This window comes from Canis aureus, chromosome 7 (genome assembly GCF_053574225.1).
Source record: "Canis aureus isolate CA01 chromosome 7, VMU_Caureus_v.1.0, whole genome shotgun sequence".
Lineage (NCBI taxonomy): Eukaryota > Metazoa > Chordata > Mammalia > Carnivora > Canidae > Canis > Canis aureus.
The window spans coordinates 62,375,861-62,402,654 of NC_135617.1; the positions used below are offsets into that span (position 1 = coordinate 62,375,861).

At 52.2% G+C, this 26,794-nt stretch overlaps 1 protein-coding gene and 1 long non-coding RNA gene across 9 annotated transcripts in view; one reads left to right on the top strand and one right to left on the bottom strand.

Moving 5' to 3' along the window:
- Positions 1-920, bottom strand: part of FOXP4 (forkhead box P4) — a 53,435-nt gene extending 52,515 nt beyond the window's left edge. For all 8 annotated transcript variants that reach the window (XM_077904079.1, XM_077904078.1, XM_077904077.1 and 5 more), the window contains exon 1: positions 780-920. The gene's annotated coding sequence lies outside the window, so the exon portion shown is untranslated. The remainder of the gene's footprint in view (positions 1-779) is intronic.
- Positions 921-1,386: 466 nt separating this feature from the next.
- On the top strand, positions 1,387-23,262 carry LOC144317539 (uncharacterized). The gene is made up of 5 exons (XR_013383540.1): positions 1,387-1,645; positions 2,879-3,065; positions 17,820-18,008; positions 18,603-21,682; positions 22,958-23,262. It is a non-coding gene; the product is annotated as an uncharacterized LOC144317539 (long non-coding RNA).
- The last annotated feature ends 3,532 nt before the right edge of the window (positions 23,263-26,794 follow it).

Sequence of the window (26,794 nt, forward strand, 5' to 3'; positions counted from 1 at the left end):
ACAAAATCACAGGGGCCGTTTCCAGACGCTCCCAAGTCCCCAAGAAGTTTTCCGCTCCATCTCGGAGCTGGCCGAGCGAAGCGATGGGGGGAAAGGGGTTGCCTGGCCCCGGCACCTCCAAGGTGCGAGCCCAGCAAAACGAGTCTCCTTCTCACCCGAGGCTACTTGGCGGGTGCGATCGCGGCCCACCCCCCACCCCCATCTGCCTCCGGGGCGCGTCTCGGGGAATCCTGGACAGACCCGGGTTGGGTTGGGGGAGCTCGCGCCACCACTTCCCTCCCCAGCTCAGGAAAGTCGGGGCCGGGAACTACTCTTTGTTCGACTCCGGCGGGGGGCCGGGGGGTGGGGGGGTCGCGCCCCCTTACACCCCACGCCCCGCGGCCAGGCCGGGAGGGGGCGGGGCCAGATCCTGGGGGAAGGGCGGGCCTCAGTGGCCTTTCCAGGCCCCCCCACCCCGCCGCGCCGACCTCCGGCTGCCCCCACCTCCCGCCGCCCGGCCGCAGCCCCCACCTGTTCCCAAGGCGGCTCCGGGCCGCGGGGGCCCAGGCCGGGGGCGGGGTGTGGTGGCGGCGCGGGGTCAGGGCGCCGCAGCCGGCCCCGGCTGGAACAAAGTGCGCCGGCCTGGGCCCGGCTCCTCCCGGCGCCCAGCGCGTCTCCGGCGGGCAGTTTGCAAACACAAAGTGAGCCAGTGAGCGGGCGAGAGAGTGCGCGAGCCAGGGAGTTGGTCTGGTCGCCGGCCCAGCCCCCACCCGCGTCCCCGGGCTCGGCCCGCCACCTACCTGTCCGGCCCGGCCGCTCCGTGCGGGCTCCGGCCCGTCAGCCCGCGCGGGGCATGGGGCTCGCTCGGGTCGCAGCCCGGGCCCGCCGCCGCCCGCTGGGGCTGCCCCTCCGCGCCGCCCGGCGCCGCGCAGCTCCCGGGCGTCCTCCCTCCGCGCCGCGCCGCGCCGGCCGCCGCGCGCCCTAGCCCCGCCGGGGCATCGCACTTTGTGGGGGCTCGGCTCGCCGCGGCGGCGCTCCTCCTTCCCGGTCCTCCCGCGACGCTCGCTCGCTCGCTCCGGCGCCCGGGCTCCGGGACCCCGGCGTCCCCGCCCCCGGCCCAGCCCTGGTTCCGGCCCGGGCTCCTCCCCGCCGCGCCGCCGCCGCCCGCGCCGCGCCCTCCTCGCGGGCTGGGGGCTCCGTCCCGGCAGCCGGCCGCGCTGTCCGGTCCGCAGGGGCGGCCGGCTCCGGACTCCGAGGGGCTGCGACTGAGCCCGGGCTGCGAGTGGCTGCGAGCGGGCGGCGCGCGGGCGGGGCGGGAGGGGGCGGGGGACGCGGGCTGGAGGGGAAGGAGGGAGCGCGCGGAGAGCCTGGGAGGAGGGAGCGAGCGAGCGGCGGAGGGAGGGGAGACCAACTTCTAGCGCTACCATAATTCGCCTAAAGCAGGTGCAGCCGCTTTCGCCCGGCCTGGCCGCCGCCGCCGCCGCCGCCGCCGCCGCGAGCGAAGACCACGTGGGCCGAACTTTAGGGGAAGCCGCGGGGACTTGGGGAGGAGACGCGGGCGGCGGACCTGGAAAAGGCGGGAGGTGGCGGGGCCCCCGGCTTCTGCCTGCCCCCGCGGGGCCTGCGGCGCGCCGTGCAAACCCCAGCTCTCCCCCGGAGCCTGGAGGTACGGCAGAGGCCCGCTCCCACACGCTTCATTGGCTCCCGGCGGGCTGCGCTCGGCGCGGGGAGTGGCCGGGGGCCCCGATCCCGGAGCCGGTGTCCGGCCGGAGTCCTTCCTTGCCTCCCTCCCGCTCCCCGCCGCGTGGGGGCTGGCGGTGAGCTCCGGGAGCCGGGGTTCGGGGGGTGGGGGGTGGGGAGGCTCCTTCGGGGCTTTGTGAACGCTCACCCCGGGCGCGCGCTGACTCCCTTTCCGGAAGGGGAATTTCCCAGAAAGTGCTCTGCTAACCGGCGAAGAAGGGGCCCAAAGCCGGATACACGCGGGCAAAGCCAAGTGCAAAATCGAGGCGATTATCCGGACAAATTAGATTGCAAACAAAACTCGGTGTCTTTGCCTGGGGGCTCGGAGGGATGGTGGTGGTGGCGGTGGCGCGAGTTGGGTTAGGGTGGGGGCGGAGGTTGGGGGAGGGGGTTGGATGGGGGGGCGGGGAGTCCGGATGGGAAAAGGCCCGAGTGTCCCCGGCCTGGAGTAAGCTGGTAGCAGATGCCCCACCCAGAGACCCGTGGAAATCTGAATAAATCCTCCACTCCCAAAACATCTCCTGTCTCTCTGTGTTGCGGGTGGGGAGAGGTGAAAGACGCCCCAGAGATCTTCAAGGAGTGCCCATGACCAAGGGAGGGCCCTGCTTTCCTGGCCCAGATCACCTGAGGCAGGTGGAGACAGGGCCGACCCTTTGATGCCTCTGTGGAGTGTGAGCTGCAGATGCTTAGGGTGAGTCAGTCCTGTCGCCTGGGGAGAGAGAGAAGGGTCTCTTGGAAGAGAGGGTCTTTCCAAAGGCGCTTGGAAGAAAAGGAACCTAGGAGAGGAGGCTCCTTTTGGGGTGGTATCATCAATTATAATATCCCTTTTCTGCAGGTAGGGATATTAACCTCAGAAGTGGTTGTAAGGTTAGTGACACCCGTCCAGGTCCTGATCCTGTTTTTGTCCCACGGGGTGGGTGTCATGGAGATTTAGGTCCTCCCAGAACCCTTCAGGTATCTAAGTGGGAAATTGTGGGGAGGAAGATTCTAAGTGTCTTTTATGTGACTGTCACAGTGTTCTTCGCAGTGCAGTAATAGCAGTAGCAATAAAGAATAACAACAGCTAATGTTCGAGTCCGAGAGCCGGCCAGGCGGAGGACTTATTTCATCTTCAGAATAACCCAATGAGGTGGATAGTACCATTATCTCCATTTTACAGAAGAGAAAGCTGAAGCATGGAAAGATTACACCACTTGCCTAGGCTTACCGAGCTGCTAAGGGATGAAGCAGGATTCCAACCAGAGCCACTTCGGTGAGGATGGAGAAGAACTCATGGACGCCCCTGAAGCGGCACTGCTTGTGGCTTACCTGAGGAGGAGGGCAGGCTGCAAGGAAGGAAGCCCTTGGTAATGTGATCCTGTTTAGCTTCCATGGAGAGTCAGCTCTGGTGGGAGTCGGGGTGTGTGGACAGGTCTGGGCCTGGCCTGCAGTTGGCTGGTCCTGTGTAAGCCCAGCTGGGCCGTGGCCATGCCCCCCAGGCCTCCTGCCCATCCTTCCTGCAGAGGCTTGGGGTGGGATGACAACTCGGGACTTTCAGTACAAAAGAAGGGATTTTTGCAGGGGGAGGTGGAACGGGCTTGTCCACCTCTTTTCTGGCTTATTCTGAGTCCTTTCCCCACTCATTTCCCCATCACCTTCGTGCAGAAGCCCTCCACACCTCCCACGCGGGCTCCCTTGCCCAAAGTGGGGAGTCCCTGGGAAATGCTTAGGCTTTCATTTCAGGTGACCGGTCATCTCCAGACCAGCTTGAGTTTCCAGCGCCCTGTGAGTCACATTGAGGGGGGCACAAGGGAGGCAAAAGGCCCTGTGTTATCCTCACCTAAAGGGCATTTTGGGGAGGAAAGCAAGCCTCACCAAAGAAAGGTACAGAACAAACACCCTGAAATCAAAGCAGCTGGTCTGAAGCTCTTCCCTCTGGTATAAGAGCTCTGTGAGAAGGTTCGAGAGTAGCCCTTGGCTCCCAAGGTGGAGTGATCCAGAATAGACAGGAGGGTCCCATTTCTATCCTCGTTCCTTCAAAGGGGCCAGGGCAAGGGGCTTTGGCTTTGGCAAGAATGAGGGTCTGTGGTCTAGCCCTGCCAGGAAGGCCATAGTCAGAAGCATAGGGGCTGGCATGAAGCAGCCTTGGGTTGAACTTAAGCCTCCATCATTTACCAGCAGTGTGACCTGGGCAAGTTACATGATGTCTGAGTCCTGCTTTCCTCATCCTCAACACTGGGAGAATGGCTCCTTGGGTGGTTGGCAGGGAAAAGCATGGGCAAATCATTTGCTTTCCAGAAATGCTTCATTTCCCTTTTGTAATCCCTGATTTCCTCACCTAAAAAAGAGGAATACTGACCTCGCAAAAATGCAAACTGTACATACAACAACTACAGTTGATACTTATTAAATGCTTGCTGTGTGCCAGCCACTTGACTCACGTGCCTTTGAGCCTTATCTCCCCAGACGTAGTGGCTTTTCTTATTTTATAAGTGGAGACCTTGAGACTCAGAGAGGTCTGGCAACTTGCCCCAGGTCACACAGCTGGGAGGTGGTGCAGCAAGGATGTGCTTCCAGGTCTTCTGCTCTGAAGCAGGGTCAGCTGCCTCCCTGCCGTGGGGATGAGTGGGCAAGTGGGTGAGCCTATTCCTCATATGAGGCCTGGCACTCTGGGGTGGGGGCGGGGGTGTGTCCAAAAACATTAGTCTCCTTAATCCCACAGTCACAACATATCTAGGCCCAGATGGTTTATGTTTCCATCATCTGTTTGAGTCTTACTTTTTTTTTTCCTCAAAACTTTTTTTTTTAGCCTTATTAAGGAATAAAACTTTCCAGCATAACACAGCAGCTCCACTCCTAAAACGCATACATATATGCGTTCCCCAAAAGACCTACACTAGAATGTTCTCTGCAGCACCACGCACAATAGCCATCAACAGTGCCATAAGTGAACAAATCGTGGTATTTCACGGGCTGGTACTTGGCAATGAGAATGAACCAAGCCAATGCCAATGCTATGCACAGCAACATGGAGATATCGCACATGCAGAATGTTGAGCATAAACATACCACACATGAGAAAGCACCCAAGATGATTCCATTTCTTGGAAATTCAAAAACTGGGCAGATGGACAGCATTAGAACTCGAGGCGGTGGGGCATGACTGGGAGAGGGTACGAGGGGACCCCGGGGGAGGTTGTCTGGGGATTATTGTTCTGAGTTTTGTGAATTTGGGAGTTGGTTGCAAGGCAGTGCTCCCTTTGTGAAAATTAATTGAGCTGCTCTATACTCCTGATTTGTGTGCCCTTCTTCATGCTTAGAACTAAAAAGATCAACCTTGTGGCTGCTGCTCTAGTTGAGGACCTCTCTGTATCTCTTTCACTTTCCCCAGCCTTCCCTTGCCAGAGGTAGTCACTTTCTTGCAGTTGGTAGGTGGCCCTTCCCAAGTAAGTTTATACAATTAATCCTTTAGTGTTGCTTGGGTATCTAGAAATTTTCAAATAGAAGGTAACTTTCTGTTCTTGGTCTTTATTACTGAACTTCATGCTGGGAAGATTAATTTAGGTTTGCTACATGTATCTCCAGGTCAGTCATTGAAAAAGGCTGGTGGAGAACATTCCACTGGTTTGGTATGCCCTGGTTTCTTTGCCAGTCTCCTGGTGGTGGACAGTTAGGTTGCTTCCTACCTCTGGCCACTGTGGTCACATGGCAGTGGGCTTGCTTCTGTGTGCACCTCCCCTCCCCATCCCACCCCAGGCCTTCTGTTTCTTTCTCCCCCTTTGCCTCCTGCTCAATCAGGTTGTCACTCCTTTCCCCCTGTGGTTTCTCTACTCTGGATTCTTCTCCCCTCCCCATTTCCCAGCTGCTCCTCCCCACCCTGCTTACTAGTCTTTCTGACTCAGAAAGACCCCAAGAGCCTGTGCTGGGTGAAGGTGGGGGAGGAATGGGAGGGGACAGCCTTTTCCTTTGCCACAAAGGCCCCTGTTCCCCAAGATAAATGATGATTTAAACAAAGAAATATTTCATTAAGGGTTGATATCTTAATGAACTGTGCCAGGAACCCTCAAGACACTCCCTAGATGCCCCCCTTTTAAGGGAGGCTCCTGGGGGGCTGGTGCGGGAAGCTTATCAGTTTACCATATTGCCCTGAGTAGAGGTCCATGTGCTGTGGGGAGCTGTCCCAGGGGGCTGTGGTGTGGCCCGCACTCAGGACTGGGGGTGGGGCCCAATTGCCCTTGCTTGGTGCCAGGCTGAATGCCTGGGCCCTGGGAGATATTTGCAGGGCCCCCTGCAGTCACTTTCAGGGGCTCAGAGACTTAGGCCTAGTCCATAGGGTGGCAGGCATGCGACCCCAGGCTAATTGGTGGAAAATCAGTCCTCAAGGATCAGGAAATGAACAATAATAACTTGACAAGTGATGAACAATTTTCCACCTATTAGAACACAGTGTCTCTGCGTCAAATGAGAGTTCTCTGTGGAGGGATTTCCGTGGAGGGAGACAGCAGGACACCTAGAAGGATGGGCGGGGAGAGTACCCAGTGCCCTTCCCCCTCCCCTATACACATCAGGCAGCCTTTCCTGGAAGAGGGGGTGTGCCCAGGGACAAGGAAAAGCCCAAGAGCTGGCAGGCACGGAGGAAAGACCCCCTTCCTCCTTCATTCTTCGGGAGCTACCGCATGATTTCCTTCCTCGTGAAGACACTGGGGACTTTAATCCCAATTCTGGTACTTTCTAGTCTGAAATCCCCAAGCAAGGGGCTTACTGTGTTTCTTTGGCTGCAGGATGGAGAGAGAAAGGAGGGTCTGGCAGAGAGGTGGGGAGGAATCCGAGAAGTCACAGAGCTTCTCAGTATGGGCAGTGGCAGCACAGGATAGTTTGGAGCCGAGTTGTTCCTTGATTCCCGGTGGCCAGTTTACACCTCCTTCCTTCTCTTGGGCACTCCTGTGGATGTTACAATGTGTTGTTGGCTAACTTTTATTTAACAAGCACCTAGAAACTTTGAACACATTCTATTGTGTTAACTGTTTAATCATTTATGCCTCATCTCTCCGACTACATAACAAATTGAGGTCAGTGGCTTACAATTGTAGTCACTTTGGAATTTCCTGTTGCCCCCGGCACAGGGTGTTTTGCATAGTAGGTGCACAGTAAATGCTTGTTGATTTTATTTTATTTTATTTTATTTATGATTTTATACTTTAGAGCAGAGTTAAAAAAAAAAAAAAAAAAAAAGCCTGATACATCTCAGAGCAGTTGATGCCCTGAAGGTATCAGCTGGGGGTTGTGGAACATGGGCAGGAAATGGGTCTTCCTTGACTGGAGGAACAGAGAAGCTGGGAGTCCAGAGAGGTGGGGTGGGACTTGGATAGAAAATGGAACTAGGTGGCACACTCCCTCTCTTGGGGCCATCCCCTCCTCCCAGATGGCTGTGTTCTGATTCTGCTCACTCCTTCCAACTCCCTTCCTCCTGGTCCACAAGGATGCCTTCAGAACTCTGTGCTGAGCAAGGGAAGTATTCCTTCACTGGGGAATTTTTTTTTTTTTTGGGGAATTTTTTTTAAAGATATTATTTATTCATTCATGAGAGACACACAGAAAGAGGTAGAGACATAGGCAGAGGGAGAAGCAGGGTCCCTGTGGGGAGCCCGATGTGGGGCTTGATCCCAGGACCTCATGATCATGACCTGAGCCGAAGGTAGATAGTCAGCTACTGAGCTACCCAGGTGCCCCACCTTCCCTGGGGAACTTTGAAGGCCTAGGGTTTGGGGTCTCAGCCACTGGTACTGGAGGGTGAGATGGGATGTGGAGGAGGAAAGTCAAGCTACTGCACTCTCACACTGCAAATAGCTACCACCTATGAAGCATCTTATACCAGGCACTTCTGACACATATCTCTGATCCTCACAGTGGTCTCACTGTGACCACTGGTTTTGGTTGGGTGATTGGTTTCCTTCCTTTCTTCCTTCCTCCCTCCCTCCCTCTTTTCTTTTCTTTTTTCTTTTCTTTTCTTTCTTGAAGGTGGGTCCCAAATAACAGAGGCAATGGAGGTAGTGTGGACATAAGGGGAGATAGGAGAGAGTTTTTATATGTTCATTATTGTGTGTGGCATCTGGCCCATGGACTGGGCATCCCCCCTTTTCCTGTGGCTTTCATACTCTGTTCCAAATCACATTCCATGCCAGGCCTGGGCTCCAGGGCTTACCTCCTTCCTAGTTCTTTTGCCAGCCCTCTTCTTTCTGGCTTTCTCCCCTCCAGTCCCTTCTTCTCTTGATCCTGGCCCTCTAGTCCCCAAGACCTCCCTCATGGTTGTTAGGCAGCAGGAAATCTCTGGAGCCAGGCATCAGAAGGCCGGAATGAGGCTGGGTCTTGATTAGAGATGAATCAACTATGCATCAAGCACTGTGTTAAGCATTCTTCACGTGTGACCTCATTTTGCCTTCTAATAGCTAAGATGATGCAACAGATGCTGTTGGTGCCCTGTTTCTATGCCCACCCCCTGGCCACTTACACTCCCAAGACTTCCAATCACCTGCACCTACTCTGGGCATCGAAGCCCACTCTAGCACTATGTGGGAGGCCAGAAGTGCCAGGGCATTAACAGCTTCTGGGAGAGCCCTCCACCCATGATGTGTGGGTATTGGTGTGTAAATACCCCCACTCCCTCATCCCTCTGGTGGGATAAGTCTGAGACATGTGTGTTCTGTGTGTACGCCTGGGGCTTCCCCAGCAGGGAGAGCCCACCCTAGGAGCTGGTGTGACGGTGTACATTCTGTCACCTTCCTTGTCTTACCTCTTCAGTTCTCTCCTGGTATTTCCTTTACATCCTGAATGAACCACATGTACTAGAATAGTTGTCTCAGGGTCTACTTCTGGGGGAACCCAGCCTAAGTCAATCATTTTTTATTTTTTTAGTTTGCATTTCCTTCATTGGGAGTAGTAGTATACATCTTTCATATTTATAAGGGCCATGTTTCTCCCCTCATTTAAAAAGATTGAAGTAGGGGATCCCTGGGTGGCTCAGCAGTTTGACGCCTGCCTTCTGCTCAGGGCGTGATCCTGGAGACCTTAGATCGAGTCCCACGTCGGGTTCCCTGCATGGAGCCTGCTTCTCTCTCCAACTATGTCTCTGCCTCTCTCTCTCTGTGTCTCTCATGAATAAATAAATGAAGTCTTTTTAAAAAAAGATTGAAGTATAGTTGATATACATTGTTATATTAGTTTCAGGTGTACAACACAATGATCCTGCAAGTCTGTACGTTGTGCTCACCACAAATGTAGCTACCACCTTTCACCATAGGACACTATTACAGTACCCCTGGCTGTATTCCCTATGCTATGCCTTTAATCCCTGTGACTTATTCATTCTACAACAGGAAGCCAGTATTCCCTTCACCCCATTTGGTCCATACCCCTACTCCTGTCCTCAATTATCAGTTTGTTCTCTGTGTATATGGGTCTGTTTCTTTGTTCATTTGTTGTTGTTGTTTTGATTCCACATAAAAGCAAAATCATATGGTGTTTGTCTTTCTCTGTCTGACTTATTTCACTTAGCATTATACCCTCCAGGTTCATCCATGTTGTCACAAATGGCAAGATCTAGTTCTTTTTTATGGCTGAGTAATATTCCGTTGTGTGATATTCCATCTTCCTTATCCATTCATCTATTGGTAGACACTTGGGCTGCTTCCATATCTTGGCTAGTGTAAGTAATGCTGCAGTAAACAAAGGGATGCATATAGCTTTTTGAATAGTGTTTTTGTTTTCTTTGGGTAAATATCTAGTAGTGGGAATATTGGATCATATAGTATTTCTATTTTTAATTTCTTGAGGAACCTCCATACTGTTTTCCACAGTGGGTACACCAACTTACATTTTGGGGGGTATTGTCATTGTCCTTATTTTACAAGTGACAAGACCACAGCTCAATGAAACTCATACACAGTTCCACAATTATGTAAGCAAAGTGCCTGTGTTCACACCCTGGTTTGATACACATCAAGTATCCGCTTCATTGCTCTACCATATGGCTTCTTGAGGACCCTTGTCCCTGTCCCCAGAACTCTGGTTCAAGGCCATTCTCCGTGGTTTCTTGCCTTGAGGGATAAGAGGTGAGGAGTAGGTTGGAAGTGGGGGGTGTTACAGGCCACCCAGCCCTCCCTACCTCTCTGTGGGTCACCACCGGTAGTAAGAGCCAGGCCCTGGGTCACAGACGAAGAGAAATGATAAACACCTGCAGGGCTGAACAACTGGAATGAAGTGACAGGACACCTGGAGTGCTGGAAATGGAGAGGGCTGATCCAGGGGTCCAAGGAGAGGCGCTCAGGCTGAGGAAGTCTTTCTAAGCCTCTGTAGTATTCACAGGGCCGTGACCACTCTTCCCTGTACACTGGAGCCCCTATAAACACAGAAGGAGCTAAGGTGAGAAGATAGAAAAGGACTCCCCCCCCCTTCCCCTGGAATGGATATGGATATGTATTTATTTTTATTTTTGAAAGATTTTATTTATTTGAGAGAGACAGAGAGAGAGGGAGAGGATGAGCAGTAGGGAGGAGCAGTGAGAGCGAAGCAGATTCCCCGCGGAGCAGGAAGCCCTATGTGGGGCTCAATCCCAGGCCCTGGGAATCATGACCTGAACCAAAGGCTTACCCAAATGAGCCACCCAGGTGCCCCTCCTGGAAAAGATATTTAGATAGTGAAGTTTGCTCAGCCTCAGAATGGGAACGCCCTGGCTGAGAACCCCAGGAGCAGGGCACAAATTAGCTTGTCTCTTTATGAGTGTGGAGGTGGCCACTGCACCCAGGGTGGGGATGACCTGATCCCCCCCAAGACAAAAGTTACATGGAGGGAGCATCTCGAAATGTTTCACTTGTTTGGTTTTCATGACAAGTTTAGATTCTCTCAAAAGCAGACTCTGAGACAAAGATTTAAACACAAGTGGTCTATTTGGGAAGTGCTCCCAGGAAATACCCATTGAGGAGTGAAGGGGGGAGGGGTGAGAAGGAAGCCTGGGAACCCACAAGAGCACTCCCTTCATTGGCTGGGACCTCGGGAAGACATATGAGATAGGTCTCAAGTCATCCCTACCACGGGGCAAGGAAGCTGGGGTCTTTATCTACCGCTCCCCCTTTGCCATTGGTTCAGGGCTGCCTCCAGGCACACTGACTCTCCAGCACTTCCAGCATGCCTTGAGCTGTAGCCAAGGGTGTTTCCATGGCCAGAAAAACCCTCTGGCAAAGAGCAGGTATTGGCAGGGAGCAGCCTTGTCCATCTAAAGGTATGCGCCCAGAGGTAATGGGCGGGGTGCCAGCTCCTGGCACACTCTGCCCTCTGTGCTCCTCCTTGACTTTTCCTTTCCATGTGTCTTTGCAGATTCATGTCATTTCCCAATGCCCTCCTCTTAAATGCTTGGTGTGGTTCACAAGGCTTCAGCCTTGACCCACTGCTTTCCTCAAGGTACATGTCCTCTTGGACAATCCCACCCACTCTCTTGGTTTTAACCACATCTGTGGGTTGGTGGCTCCAAGCACTATTGCAATCTTAGACCTCACTCCCACTCTCATGTCTATGAGCCTCCAGAGATGGCATATTCAACATGTCCCAGACTCAGATCATCATTTGTATCCAAAAACATGCCTTGCCTTTGCATTTTTTCTTTGGTGGTGGTATCCTGATCCAGCCTATCCCTCTAGAAACTAGGGATCACCCCTTGATTCTCCCTATCTCTCCCTTTTTACATTGAATCAGTCACCAGTTCCTCTGGATGTGATTTCCAGAATACTCTCAGAGTCATTCCCTCATCTCCATCCCCACTCCTGGTGGTCTGAACTCTCATCATCTTCTCCCTGGGACATTGCAGTGCCCTTCTGGTTGCCTCCCCACTTCTAACCTGATCCCCTTCCTGCACCTCTCTGCAGCAGTTGTGAAAAGTTATATTGTAAGTGCCAACCCCCATGGGGCTAAAATCAAGCATGTTGGCCTGGTACACAAGTTTTCCTTTCTTGAGCCTCTGATTCTATCCCTGGCCACTCCCAGCTCTGCCACTTGGGACTTGTGGCCTGTGCTGTGCTCCTTCCTCTTGTGTTATACTCTCTGCTTAGAATACCTTTTCTTCTTTCTGCTTTCATGGCTGACTCTAAGGCCCAGTTTAGATGACACCTCCTCTTGGAAGTTTTCCTTGAATGCCCCCAGCTAGATTAGACGATCTTCTTTTATGCTTTTGTAACCATGCAAACAGCAGAACATTCACTTCAAATAAGCTTAAATAACAACGGGAGTTGATTGCCTCATGTAACCAAAAAAATCAAGGGGTAGGGCTCACTGCAGGTGATGTGTGATCCAGGAGCTTTAACCAATGCCATAGGGTTCTCTACATTGCTTAAATCTGCCTTTCCTTGGGTGGGCCTTGTTCTCAGAGTCCTTGGAGGGAGTCCCATCAGGTTTAGACTCACATCCTGCCCAGTCCAGGCCAGTGAACTGTTCAAGCAAACGCTGGCTTGTCAGGACCTGTCTAGGAATTTACTTGCCTCACTCTAAACCAATCAAAATGGCCAAGGGTTTAGAGTGTTCTATTTTGGGGACTGGCAAACTATGGCCAACTTGTTTCTAGAATAGCAGAGTTCAATAGTGGAAGCAGAGACCAGCAAATGATTCCTGTAACAGGACAGATAGTAAGTATTTTAGGCTTTGTGGGCCAGGAGGCAGCATCAAGAATACTATGTGGGGACTTATATAATAAGAAAAAAAAAGAAATTTTCACAAAATTTTTATTGATGGATTATAATTATAATTAAATAACTGAATATATTTTTTTTGTAGTACATGTCTGCTAGTGAAAAGAATGAGATTTGTGGGGAGGAGAGGGCTAACATTTTGTTTGATTGGAATTCAAAGTTAATGCCCCCTATTATAAAATTGATGGCAAATGTTCCTCTATAAAAGTAACTCTTGGGGGCAGCCCAGGTGGCTCAGCAGTTTAGCACTGCCTTCAGGCAAGGGCATGATCCTGAAGACCCAGGATGGAGTCCCACATCGGGCTCCCCGCGTGGAGCCTGCTTCTCCCTCTGCCTGTGTCTCTGCCTCTCTCTCTCTCTCTCTCTCTCTCTCTCTGTGTCTCTCATGAATAAATAGATAAAATCCTAAAAAAAAAAAAAAAACCTCTTGGGGCGCCTGGGTGGCACAGTTGGTTGGGGATCAGACTCTTGGTTTTTTGGCTCAGGTCTGATCTCAGGGTCATGGGATTGAGCCCCTTGCCAGGCTTCATGCTCAGCTTGGAGTCTGCTTACAGTTTCTCTCCTCTTCTCCTCTGCCACCCCCCTCCGCTGTTCTCTCTCTTCCTCTCTGTCTTTCAAATAAACAAATCTTAAAAAAAATAAAAATAAGAAATCATTCTTAGTTCACATACCATACAGAAACAGGCAGGATTCGGCCCACACTTTGCAGAGCCCTGAATTAAATCAAACCATTATGAAGCTAAGAGGAGAGACTGTGGGAAGCTGGAAAAGGAAACAGAAGACCACCTTGATGGTAGAGAGGACACTGATACTACAGGTCTTCGTATGTGGGCTACCTTTGTGACGTGCCATTCACAGAGGTGGGCTGTGGGAGCATATTTTTTAAGATTTTTATTATTATTCATCTAAGAGAACGAGTGAGAGCATGAGCAAGGGGGAGGGGCAGAGGGAAAGAAAGAAGCAGACTTTCCCCTGAGCAAGGAGCCTGATGCAAGGCTTGATCCCAGGACCCTGGGATCATGCCCTCAGTCTAAAGCAGACATTTAACTGACTGAGCCACACAGGCACCCCTGTGGGAGCAATTTATAAAGCATATCTTTATAAGACAAGTTCGTGTCCATTAGGCTCCCTAAATCTGACATCATTCCTACAAAATAGGCAGGCAAGAGTGGCTGTACCCTTTTCACAGAGGAGAAATTGAGGCTCAGAGATAAGTGGCTTGTCTGAGGTTTGCAGGAAGGCCTCTCTGGTGCATGTTAGAGGATTCTAAGAGTCTAGGGGCATGTGTTGTGTTGAGTAATTGAACAATTGTGGTATTCCCTGGTTGGGGGGCAGGGGCTAGCCAGCAGGAGGACAGCCTGGTCTGGACATAGCCTGGGAGGCTAGATGTCCAGGTGGTTCTGTGACATTCAGTGGTCACCTGGAATGGGCCTGTCTACACAGGTACTTAGGAACCCAATTCTATTCCAAGACTCTCTGGGTTTAGGCCTGTTTCCCTTATAACCCCCATGCAGGACAGGTGATACTAGCTCAGTAGCCCTGAGCTAGAGAGAGAAATCAGGCTTTGGGCAAGAACGCCCAGGGCCACAAACAAGGAGTCTGATGAGCATCCAGGTTCTGCATGAATGAGGTTTAAACCTTGATGTCGGGCTGACCCCAAGGTGGGGGTAGGCGCTGTGGGCAGCTCTCAGCAAGGACCATCCAGCCCTTCTCAGGGCTGGCCTGACCTCAGGCAGGACTGCCCAAGGCCAGGGAAGGGTTCTAGGGGTGTTTAGAGGCAGCCAGAAGTGAAGGGTGGATGCTGAATTCCTTCCCACGATGATGATAGGTGGTTACCGAGTGTGTGTGTCTACTGGTATGTACACACACACACATTTGCGCATTCCCTTGTCTTTCACACATATTTACAGCCTCCCATAGTCAGAAATTCACACCCATACTCACCTTCACTGTCAGGATCTCACGTATACATTCCCACGATTTCCCAAACTTACCTACCCACTCCCAAGTGTGCACACATGTACTCCAGTATTAGTTTCTAGGGCTGCTATAACAAAGTACACGGCTGTGTACTGTGGCTGAAGCAACAGAACCTTATTATCGATTATTCTCAATCTCTGCCTCCATTTTCACATGGACTTTTTATGAGGAATCTAGTCACACTGCATTAGGTACCACCAGTACCATCCCAGCACTATCTTGTCTTGAGTACACCTCCAACAGGCCTGTTTCCAAATAAGATCATATTCCCAGGTGCTGGGGGTTGGGACTTCAACATATCTTTGGGGGGGAGGGCACAGTTCAACCCATAACCACGTTTATGGCTGTAAAGTCTCACATGTACATATCATACTCCCACAGTGACACACAAATGTATACACTATCGAGTTGCACGGACATGCACACTCACACATTTATGTAGTCACAGAATCACACATACCCATATATACCACCAGGATCATGCACACACAGTCCCCACTCCCAGAACCCCCAGCAGCCCAGACCCCGTCTCCCTCAGTATCTGTCTCACAGACAGCACCACACTCCCTCCGGCTCCTATCCTGCTCCCACACGGCCCCTCGCCACACTCAGAGGCCACCCCACCGGGGTCATGCTCTGAGACCTGGCACATTCTCAGCCTCGTGCTCTGCTTGTACATCTCGAATCCTCCCCCACCCACACAGTCTCTCCCTTTGTGCCACCTCCTCCATCCAGCACGCACAAGTCCCCAAACAACCCTCAGGGCAGGGAGGTGGTGGCACCCTAGTCAGGGCACCATGTAGACAGCCCCATGCTGTCTGGGGTCAGGTGCTCCCCACAAGCCTGCTCCTTGCAGACTCCTGCTTTCCTCTCCTAGGGGAGCAGACAGATAGATAGACACAGGGCACACACACTGTCACCCTCGCACCCGCGCCCCTGCGGCAGCCCCACAGTGCAGTCTGTTCCTCATTATGGGCCAATGCGCCTGTTTACTCACCCAGCTGGAGATGGTTAGAGAGTGATAAATAATGAAAGAGAAAACAGGCTTTTCCCCTCTGCGGCTTCTATTTATGTAACATGTGTCACAGCTCACTCATAGACTTTGTTTCAGAGCTGGTTGCAGGAAATAGTTTATTTTTTCCGGACGGTGGCTTGGGGGTTGGGGTGGGGGGCCAGGGGTTGGGTTTCTGCTCTCACGCCCATGGGAGTTTCAGGATCTGGCTCCCAGAGTCCTCTTTCCCCGGTGCCTCCCCTCCACGCCTCCCCCAGTACCTCCTGGGCAGACATCACAGCTCAGAGCTACCTTAGAACAGAGTTCTCCCATTCTTGGAAGGAGTGGGGGTGATGGGGGGCTCCTCCCAGCTGCCTCTGAAGCCTCTCAAACAGATGAGCTCATTTTAAGAGCCAGACAGCTCGAGGCTGGGACTCCCTGAGAGGCAGCAGTGGGACAGGGGGCTTCGCAGGTAGCCTGCACCTGTTAGAGGGAAGGTGCAAAAAGGATTCATCCTACAAAATATGAACAAACAGAGCCAAGCCTTGTATTCACTTAGCACTTATAAATGTGGCCTCTCTGAGGCTCCAGCTTTCAGGTGCTGCTCCCTGAGGGGAGGGGAGGGGAGGGCAGGGACCAGGAGGGACTTGCCATGGTCCACTCAACTGTGAGTGTGAGAAGCCAGGACTTCAAACTCACACATCCCGCTGCCCCCCCTTCCCCAGGAGCACCTCCTCTGGTAGAGTTCTGGTCAACTTAACTCATGCTAAGGCAGGTGGGAGTAGTTAGAAGGGCGTGGGGCTTGGAATGTAGGGGAATGTGAGCTGTCAGAGATCTGAGATGTACCCCCTCCCAGTCCTTCCCCAAACACCAAAGCAGCCATCCTTTGGGGGGATGGTCCAGGGAGGGAATAAGCTGCAGAAAGCTGCCCTGCTCCCCAGACCTCAGTGCAGGAAGGTTCTTGAGAGTTTGAAGGCGACTTGACCCTCCTGAGCCTGCCTCCTTGAATGCCAGGGCAGGGAGCTCATGTCTTGCTTGACATTGGAGCCCCAGTGATGTTCCAGGTCATCTCCTGGGGAAACCCAGAGATACTGACCTGAAGACTGCAGACTGCACTGTGGAAGATGGGCCGGGAAGCCCCCAATTCCTGCTGACTGCAGGTGCATGTGTACAGGTGGCATGGCATCTGTCCTGCCTAGTGGATTTGGGTTTTCACAGGTCCGTTCCATAGGCGTCTCCTGGCTGGTAGAAGAAGCAGCCACATTCCCAAGACACGGACTTTAAATACCATGTGACAAACAAGACCACACAGTGTGGACCCAGAGTCAAAGAAGAAGCCAAGGAGGTGGTTTTCAAATCTAGGGGTTGTCAGAGTCACAAGGAAGAGAGCTGCCCAGGTGGCTCAGTCAGTAAAGCATCTGCCTTCAGCTCAGGTCATGATCCTGGGGTCCTGGGATTGAGCCCCATATCAGGCTCCCTTCTCAGTGGGGAACCTGCTTCTCCCTCTTCCTCTGCCTGTTGCTCCCCTGCTTGTGCACTCTCTTTCAACTAACTGAATAAAATCTTTAAAAAAAAAAAAAAAAAAAGGAATCACAAGGGAGCTTATTAAATACTGACACCCAGGCCCACCCCTTGGGCGCTAATTTCAGTAGGGAGCGTCCAGGAATTGGCCACACTGGCGAGTTCCTGGGAATTCTGAGACTGGTGGATTTCTAAAGACTTGGAGGTGTTATTTTTTTTTTAATATAAAGATTTTATTTATTCATGAGAGACAAAGACAGAGAGAGAGGCAGAGACACAGGCAGAGAGAGAAGCAGGCTCCACGCAGGGAGCCCGATGTGGGACTCGATCCCGAGGTCTCCAGGATCACAGCCTGGGCCGAAGGCAGGCGCTGAACCGCTGAGCCACCCAGGGATCCTGATTTGGAGGTGTTAGTACCCTAGATGGACTCTGAAGGCAGCCCCTGCCCTCAAAAGATGAGCCGGAAACATTACAATTGGGTCAGGAGGAAATCTGACTTGTCCCCAAGGGCAGTAATGAATCAGTCTGAAGACTGGTAAATTGGTTGGAAGGAAGGGAGGAAGGCAAGAAAGGAGAGTTTACCAACATCTATTAGGTGCCAGGCTTGGTTATATGACATTTTGATCTGGCTGTTTGGACTTTTTGGCATTTGTTCCCATTTCTGAAACCTAAAACATGATCGGCATTCGATTTCTTATTACTGCACCACAACGCCTACAAACAATAGTGTTCCCATGTTACCAAGGCTCAGAGAGGTTTAGTAACTTGTCTAAGGCCACTCAGGTAAGTAAATCCTGGCAATAGGAAGAGCCAGTGCTCTTTTCACTGCTCCGGGGAGGAATCCGATTGAGGAGATTGAGTAACCGGATCCAGAAGCTGATTTGCAGCCCTCTTTCCAGGGCTCCCTCTCTCCCACCTGTGGAATGAAGAGGATAGATGGGGAGGTACCCTCTCTGCCGCTCACCAAGCCTCTTGCCCTTGGCACCCCATGGACTTTCTCAAAGCCCATCCAGCCTGCATCCCAGTCTCAGAGCTCTCTGCCTGAAGGCAGATGCCCAGGATAGGAAGCTGAGTACCCAGGGTCTCAGGTACCACTTTCCAATTTGGTCTGGGGAGCATTTGTGGCTCTGTGTGTGTGTGTGTCGCGGGGGGGTTCCAGGAGAGAGGAGCCAGGCAAGAGGGCACTTGAGGAGCACCGCTTCCTGGGCTTCCAGGAGCCTCCCACATCTCTGTCCCCTTGGCAGGATAGGTGTGTCACAACCTGGAGGCTGGGGGTGTGTCGGAGGGGCAGGGCCGACCAGAGCCCACCGTCCTGGACATTTCTTCATGAAGTGGGCTGAGCTTCATTTCAAACACAGGGACTTGGCAATTCCCCTGCATGCGGAGCCCCCTTCATGAAGACCCAGACAAAATTCTGAGCTCTCATGTCCCCTGTGGGTGGTGACAAGAGTAGTAAAAATCATTCTAAACCTCAGGTGCTCTGCACCTGTCTCTAAACTTCACATTGATCCTTCAAGGTAGCTTTTATTATATCCTCTCCCCACCTCCCACTACCTTGTAGATGAGAGAAATGAGGCTCAGAAAGGCCAAGTGACTGGCCCAAGGCCACACAGCTCTTCATGGCAGAGCTGGGCTGGGACCCGGCCCCATGCGCCAAGCTCACATCTCACTCCTTTCACCAGGCTGCCTTTGCTGTTTGTCTCCCAATGCCCAGCATCTGGGAATGTTCCACGGGTCAACAGATCAACTTGTATGTACGGGCTTTCTCTCATACACGAGCAGGGCAGGCCCCAGCTGCCCTTCCTCCAAACCCACCCTGAGCTGTGATCTCCAGGCAGACTCAGGAAATCTGCAGACCTCTCTGCTTCCTCCACAGCCAGAAGCAGCAACAGCTTGAATTCCCTAGGGGTACAGCCTCAGTTTCCCCGCTCTCGGGCCAACACACCTGAGCAAGGCTTGGCCACTGCTGGAGGCTACCGACTGCACTGGAGGGGCTTCTGCCCCAGATCTGCCCCTCACTCTGGAAGCTTCTGAGGTGCGGCCTCCTCCGTCCTCCCCTCTTGCTGCGAAACATGGAAACGTGGGGCCGGTGCTGCCCCCCTGCAGCCCCCTCTCCCTGAGGCCCGCTGGGAGACCAGGCTTTGCTCGAGGGCAGCGAGTGAAGCCGGCTGTAACAGAGAAACCTCGGGCTCCTCTTTAGAAGTCCCCGGAGGAGGCAGATCTGAGGAAAGGCTGCCGAGAAGGCGCCTGCAGCAATGTCAGCTTGAGAACAACCCGGCTGACAGGATGCTGAGCGGGGATTAAGGTCGGGATCAGGGAAACCAGGGAAATGAAGGCAAGTTCCCTGCTCGCCTTGCCGCCACCATGATGATGCTGGGTTTGTCTTCTTGTTTATTCTCACTCTGGGAAAGACAGCCAGGAGGAGGGTGGAGGACACCAGGCCTCCTCCGGCTCTCAAGGGCTCAGGCAGGGTGGGGTGGGGGTTGCGCCTGGGACCCTTCCCCAGCCACTGTCTCCAGTGGGCCAGCCACTCCCCTGGGAACCGTTCCCCCATTGCAGAGTCTGTCCTGAGTGTTGGCGGTGGCAGGACCAGTGAGGGTAGACTCGAGCAGGATGACATGGCAGTTGCCAGATGCCCTCTGGGTAGGGGATGAACCATCTCCACCTGCCTACAAATGCAAGATCCCCTCTTGGGGAAAGGCCATCACCCTGACTTGCCTAATCACTCAAATGTCCCCAAAGGGGCTTCTGAGTTCCATGTCCTCCAGTGTAACAGAATTGCAGGGAAACCTCAAACTCTTGTATTGTTGTGGGTGGGCTGGTTGGCATTGTGGCTTCTGGTCTCAGACTGCTTGGGTCCAGATTCTGACTTGGCCACCCATCTGCTGTGTGACCTCAGTCAAGTCAGCTGACCTTTCTCTGCCCAAGTGGAAGAAAATAGTAGCAGCTTCTGCTAAGATTGTTAAGAAGACGGAGGGAGCACATGAAAAGTACTTGGTGTAGGGCCTACCACAGAGGATGTGTGTGTGCCGTAGTTTGGTTACCAGGGGGCAGAAAGGAATAAGAGTAGCAGCGGGAAGTTAACCGCCTGAAAGCGTCCCAGAGGAAGGAGGCACAGAAGCTGATTTTGGAGACTGAGACTTGGGGCAGGGGGTCAAGTGCTGGCGTGAGGGATGGAGATCCTGTTTGCCAGATCCTGTTTGCCTGTTTACAGGTGGGGTTGGAGAGGCGTCTGGGAGGAGGAAAGGATACATTTTCTTGGAGCTCTACTCCCAGCCAGTTTTTCTCCAAAGTTCCTGCTCTAACTAGGGGTGACATGACTATGTTCTCCCAGTCCAGCCAAGGGTACAAAGATGATGAAAAGATGCAGCTTATCATGGTGACCTTCCCTGAATGGAGCTTATTCCAGAAATCCAAGCAATTCAAACCTGGCACCCAAGTTCTCTGGACCCAGTGGGGGATGAGGCAGCAGAGAAAGGTGCAGAAGCTACAAATCTGGAGATAGATTGCTCTCCCACCTACCAGAGTACCTGTGTGACTTGGCAGGAGTCAGTTAGCCTCTCAGGGCCTCAGATGCCTGGTCTGCAAAATGGGGTTAAGATTCACACAGGAACCAAGGAGGCGTCGTTCCTGCTCTCCAGGGTTGTATGCTTTAGGACCTGCTGAGCCTGGCCCACCACACAGGCCCTCCTGGAGGAGCCTCAGTCCCTCACCCCATCTTTGAACACCCTAGGGTGAACAGGGTAGTAGTAGGGTAGGGTCTGGGTGGGAGTGAGAATGGGGTCCCAGTAATTGAGGGAAGGGTCTGCTGAGTCTGGTATCTTGGGAAGAGCACCTGGGCCAGGGAGTCTAGTCTCAGTGTGTGTGGAGCTTCTGGCTGGGAATTTCTATCTCCCCAGGACTGGTTTATAGAAAAGCTAACTTCAAAAATACATCTTTTATTATTATTATTATTATTATTATTATTAACCTGGCAATAAAAGTTATATCTCTTTATTATAAAAAATTTAGAAAATACAGGAAAATATATAAAAGGAGATAAAGTTCAACCATAATTCCACCACTCAGAGATAACCATAGGAGGACTTTACTGTATCTTCCAGTTTTTTAAAGTACACATACATGTTCACACGCGCTTATGTAGCTTTATTACAGCATAATGTGCTTAATGTATGTATCTCTCAAAAATTTAGAAACATGATCATGGAATAGTATCTGGCTTTTTGATTAAACAAAAATATGGAGAACCTTGTCCCCAGGTCATTAAATATTCTTCTCCAACAGAATTTGATGACTGTACAGTGCTCCATCTTTTGGGTGTGTAATAAGAGACGTATACGTAGTCTCCCCTTATCCTGAGGAGATACTTTCCAAGACCCCCAGTGGATGCCTGCAACTGTGAATAGTCTTATGTATATACTATGTCTTTTTCTATACTTATACATCTATGATAAAGTTTAATTTATAAATTGGGCACAGTGAGAGATTAATAGCAATAACTAATAGTGAAATGGAACACAGTTCCATTATGACAATAACTGTAATAAAAGTTACATGAATATGATCTCTCTCTCTCTCAAAATATCTTACTGTTCTGTACTCACCCCTCTTCTTGTGATGACATGAGATGTTAAAATGCCCACATGACGAGATGAAGTGAGGGGAATGACACAGGCATTGTGCCGGAGCACAGACTACTATTGACCTTCCAGCCGTATGTCAGAGAGAGGATCATCTACTTCCAGATGTGGTCGGGCCGCAGGTAACTGAAACCATGGGAAGTGAAACCGTGGATAAAGGGGAGCTCCTGTACTTTTATGAGTCCTCAATTGTTGGTCATCCAGAGTGTTTCTAGATTTTTTCTGTTATAAACTGCACCGTAATGAACATTCCTATAGAGAGAGCTGTGTGTGTGGCTCACTTTGCAATGTTTGTTTCTGTGTCTGTCTACCCACCGCCCCCACCCCAGCCCCCACCTCTGCTTGGAGTGTGAGACTTTCTAGAGCAGACTCTGCATCTGCTTCCCTAGCTGGGCTCCTGGGTCACTGTAGACATCCAGTAGTTAGTTGAGTTGCATTGCATTTCTGAAGCCTGTGCTCCAGAGGGTGAGACAGGAACGGTGGGCTGATGAGGGAGGAGCCCACCTTCTCTGCTAGAACCCCCAGGGATCCCTGTGCCCCTTTGTTGGCCTGCCAAGTTCTCCTAAGGAAAAAGAGGTTCCCAAGCCCAGAGCCAGTGGCCATCCTGGAGGCACACAGAAATGTCTCCCTTTATCTCCTATCTTCCTGGTAGCAAACCAACCGTCCTCGCCTTCCCCTGTCAGGACCCTCCCCCTACCTACCCCCCATCTCTGACTCATTTGAGCTCTTTTGTTGTGTCTTCAAGCTGAAGGCCCAGCCGACAGAGCCCTTTCACCTGCTCATTACTGCTGGAGCAATGTTGTGGCAGCTCCCCGGGCTCCCCATGAAGCAACCTCTTCTCTGGCCTCCCTTTCTGACAGCACAGCCCACTGGGCCCCTGGCAAGTGCCCACTTGGCACACCTCAGCTCTGCCCCGCTCCACCTCCCATGGCACCAGGAGTCTTTGTCTCTTGCTTCCAGGGCTCTGGGTGCAGGCTGGCCTTCCTCCTGATATAGATTTGTAGAATCATGGATTTTGGAGCCGAAATCCAGCTTCTAGTTTTTCAATAGGTCTTACAAAAAAAAAAAAAAGAAAGAAAAAAAAAAAGAAAGAGAAAAAGAGAGAGAGAGATAAGAGACCAAAATCGAGAGGTAAAACTTCCTAATTGAATGTCCCCCTCTCGAGCATCCCTGCTCCTAATTTCCTGCAGCTTTCTTTCTTGTTTTTTTATCTTCTCTTTCCCTCTGTTTCCTCTCCCTTTCTTTCCATCCCTTCTCTCTCTCTCTCTCTCTCTCTCTCTCTTCCTCTCTCCTTCTCTCCTCTCTTTCAGCCCTGACACACTCTCCCACCCTCCTGTCCTCATTTCCCCTCCTCTCCCCTTCTTTTTTAAGTTTTTTTTTTTCTTTTAACTTTCAAGGTCATTCCGGACTCCTGACGCCGCCAGTCCCTCGGTGAGACGTGAGCGCCATTGGCGTCCGTGGCCTCTGTTTCCGTGGCAACCCAGTAACCATTAATTTTCAATTAAAGGAGACAAAAAGCTCCATGACAGCTCCAGGTCTGCTGAAGATGTCAAGAATCTGTATTAATATACAGCAAGAGAGCATAATTGTGTGTCCATCTTCCAGAGCAGCGAAAAATGGAGGGATAATTACCAGCTCGAAAGCCACTCTGTAATTTACTTCTTACTGTCACCACAGCCCTACACATTAGCATAAATTAAAAGCAGAGTTTATTGTTATCAAAGTGCATTGATATCGCCAGACCCGCTTTCTTCCCTTTAACTGTTTGTCGTGGGTGAGTGACTCCCCAGCTCCCCCCGGGTCTCCCTGGGAGGGCGGGGAGAAGTGCCAGGGCCGGGGATGCTGGATCTGGAAGGTCTGCAGTCAGTCCGCTCTTGGCCATGCAGGAGAGCGAGCGGGCAGGACAACGGTTAGGCCTGGGGATGGTGGGCAGGGACTAGGCTGTCTATTCACCTTCCACCTGAGAGCCCTACAGCTCCTTCCAGGGTTGCCACCCGTCTTGGAGTTACCCTTCAGCACCTAGGATAGCATGGGGCAGGTGGGTGCCCAAGGCCAACCTGTTAAACAAAGGAACCAGTGAATGTGGAGGGGTGTCCTCTCCTGGCTGGATGTCAGCAGGGAGCTGTCCTGCTTTCCTCCTTTGGAGTGGCCATGCTTCTGGCTCTGGTCCCATTCCTGCTGACAACCCAGTCCCCAACCCACCACCTGGTTCCCACTGTGGCCCTTGGTGGCCCCCTCCCCCTCCCTGCTTGACCATCCCCTCCACTGCCACCCCTTCTCCCTGCCTGGGTCCTGCCACCCTGCAGACTCACCTCCAAGTAGTCGGAGTGCCTAGAAGTGTCTCGCTGTCAGGGTGCCAGTGACAACCACAGAAATCATGAATTTCCGTGAATGGGGGATGCGGGGTTTTCTTGTATTCTATCCAGAGAGAGCTGTCCTTCAGAGGGGAATTTAGTGTAATTACCCTTAAGGGAGCGATCCTTACACAGTCAGTCACAACACTGACCTCCTGGCTGAGATCTGACAGCAAAATTACAGGCTGTGTACTCAACAGAAGGGGCATCCTCCTTTTGGGGTGGGGGGAGGCGGGAAGGGAGGAGGAGGGAAAGGAGATGCAGGGGCTTTGAAAAGAAAAGTGCTGGCTTCCAGCTGCCAGGCACACGGGTTCTCCTTGGCAAGGCATCCATGGGGCAGGGAGAGGTGTGCAGAGATCCCCCTGGTCCTTCCACTGGTCTGGTCGGTAAGGGCAGGCCGAGGACTGGCATTCCCACCCTTTAATTCTTTGAGCCATGTGGTCTCTGATCTTAGCTAAAGTGGATGTTCCTGTAGGTAGGGTTCAGAGGGTTCTAGGAACTATTTGATAAACTAGTCAGACATGTTTTCCCAAACAGATCTGTCCCTTGGTCACTCCCACAGGGCCTGAAATTCTATCATCCCTCATACCTCTAAGATAACACATTCTCGACCCCATTAAGCTGCACCTAGCTTACCTGGCAGGACTAACATGCTAATGTGGGGAGACCATTCCAAATTTATTTATTTACTTATTTACTTATTTTTAAAATTATTTATTTATTCATGAGAGACACACAGAGAGAGGCAGAGACACTGGCAGAGGGAGAAGCAGGCTCCCTGTGGGGAGTCCAATGCAGGACTCCATCCCAGGACCCCAGGATCATGACCTGAGCCGAAGGCAGATGCTCAACCGCTGAGCCAGCCAGGTGCCTGGGACCATTCCAAATTTAGCAGGGACTCAGCTATCAGACATGCTGGCCTGTCACCTGGCAGAAACCTAAGGACACAGGTCAGGCAAGTTTCCACAAGGTAATAGAGAAGATCTGATGTGGGAAGATACAAATGGACCCTGGAGCCTGGGAAGGAATGCAAATTAATCCCCCAATCTCAATGCTGGGGGTGGGGAGATGCCCAGGCACCCAGAGGTCCAAAAATCTTCCCAGAGCAGGTATCTCTTCTGCTCAAACTCCATCCAAAAACTGGCTTCCTGTGCTCACACAATTCCTACCTTATTCAGTCCAAGAAGACCTGTTTGGCCAGGAGGCATCCCTGCCACTGAAGACCCCTCCTGACCATGAGATTGCTCCAACTCCTACCTTCCCCTCTGGGGCCCAGGAACAAATCTGAACTTTCTCCAGTGGGACAGCCTTCCAGCTACATGAAGACAATGCTCAGCTGTCCAATAAGCTGTCCAATAAGTTGTCCTCCAATTCTGGGACCTGGTGGGCCCATCAACCCATCCAGCTCACCTTCCCATGGAAGTGCCACGGATTTTAAAGGATGAGGATTCTATTCTAAAAGGATGAGAGAGGGGGCCCAAAACACAAATCAGATATTTATTGAGATTCAACCACGTTCTTTTTTTTTTTTTTTTTAAGACTTTATTTATCTATTTGAGAGAGAGTGAGACCGAGATCATGAGCAGGGACGAAAGGGAGAAGCAGACCCCCTGCTGAGCAGGGAGCCCAATAGGGGCCTCAGTCCCAGGACTCTGAGATCATGACTTGATCAAGACAGACGCCTAACCGACTGAACCACCTAGGTGCCAGCGTCTACCATGTTCTAGGCACGAACACCCACCATATGTCCCAGGGAGAGGGGATATATTATTCCCATCTTAGTTAGAGGAAAGAAAGTCCCACAAAGCTACAAGCTACAAGCCACTTGCCCTAGATGACCTGAGAGATAAGCAGCAGAGCCAGAATCAGGGTTGAGACTCCCCACCCCAGCTGAAGGCTTTCCTTGAGAACACGCTGGGTTTGGGGAACGAGCCCTGTCATTGGTCTGCCTGTCTTCGTACGTTCAAGATGCTTTGCTCCACACATGCTTTCTGTGCTCTCTCTCCTTGGCAGGGAGAAGGAATTCCAGGGGAAACCCAGCTCAAGTCCTGCTTCCTCCCTGAAAGCTGCCCTGCTCTCAGTAATTGCTTCAGTGACAATAATGGCCACGTCGGCTATTACTTACTGACCCAGAGCTGCGCTTCTGAGCTTTACATGTGTTTCACAGAGGGTACTTCATTCTATTCCCCGGGGAATTTGCCCTTGCTTCGGGTTCTACCTGGACCCCCTGCCCTCAGAGACCTGCGTGTCCTTCAAGGTCACCTTCTCAGCCCGGCCAAACCTGACCAGGCTTTCCCAGGCTCTCGTGCCCTGTTCCATAGCTCCCATCACCTAATATAGAAATAATTCAGTCATCCTGCCACCTGACGATTTCCCTCCGCTTTAGGCTCCCAAAGGACAGAGACTTTGTCTATTTTGTTTATTGTCCTATCATCCTGAGCCCTGAGGACAGTGTCTGGTACGGAGCAGGTGCTCTACACACACATTTGTCAACTCCTTGAGGCGGGTGTGTTATTTTCACAACAGAGAGGAACCAGGGCTGGAGTTAGGGGTTAGGGGACCGTGTCTTGTCCAAGGTCACAGAGCTAGCAGTACCCGGATTCAAGCCCTTGCTTGTTTGGGCTGCGGACTAGAGAGCCTTGGGGGCTGGGCCTTGAGCCTGTGGTCTGAACTTTGAGTTAGGGGGCTCCCTGGGGGACTTCTACCTGCTGTCCAATCAGCAGGCCTTTCTGGGTCCCCCTCCCCTGGCCCTTTCCCTCCCTGTGGTTCCTTTCAGCCGCCCCCCCCCCCCCCCCCCCGGCCTCCCCCCAGGCTAGGAGGGGCCTGCAGGTGCAGCCCAGCTCAGCAATCTCCTCCGAGGCTCAGTCCCAGCCTGGGCTG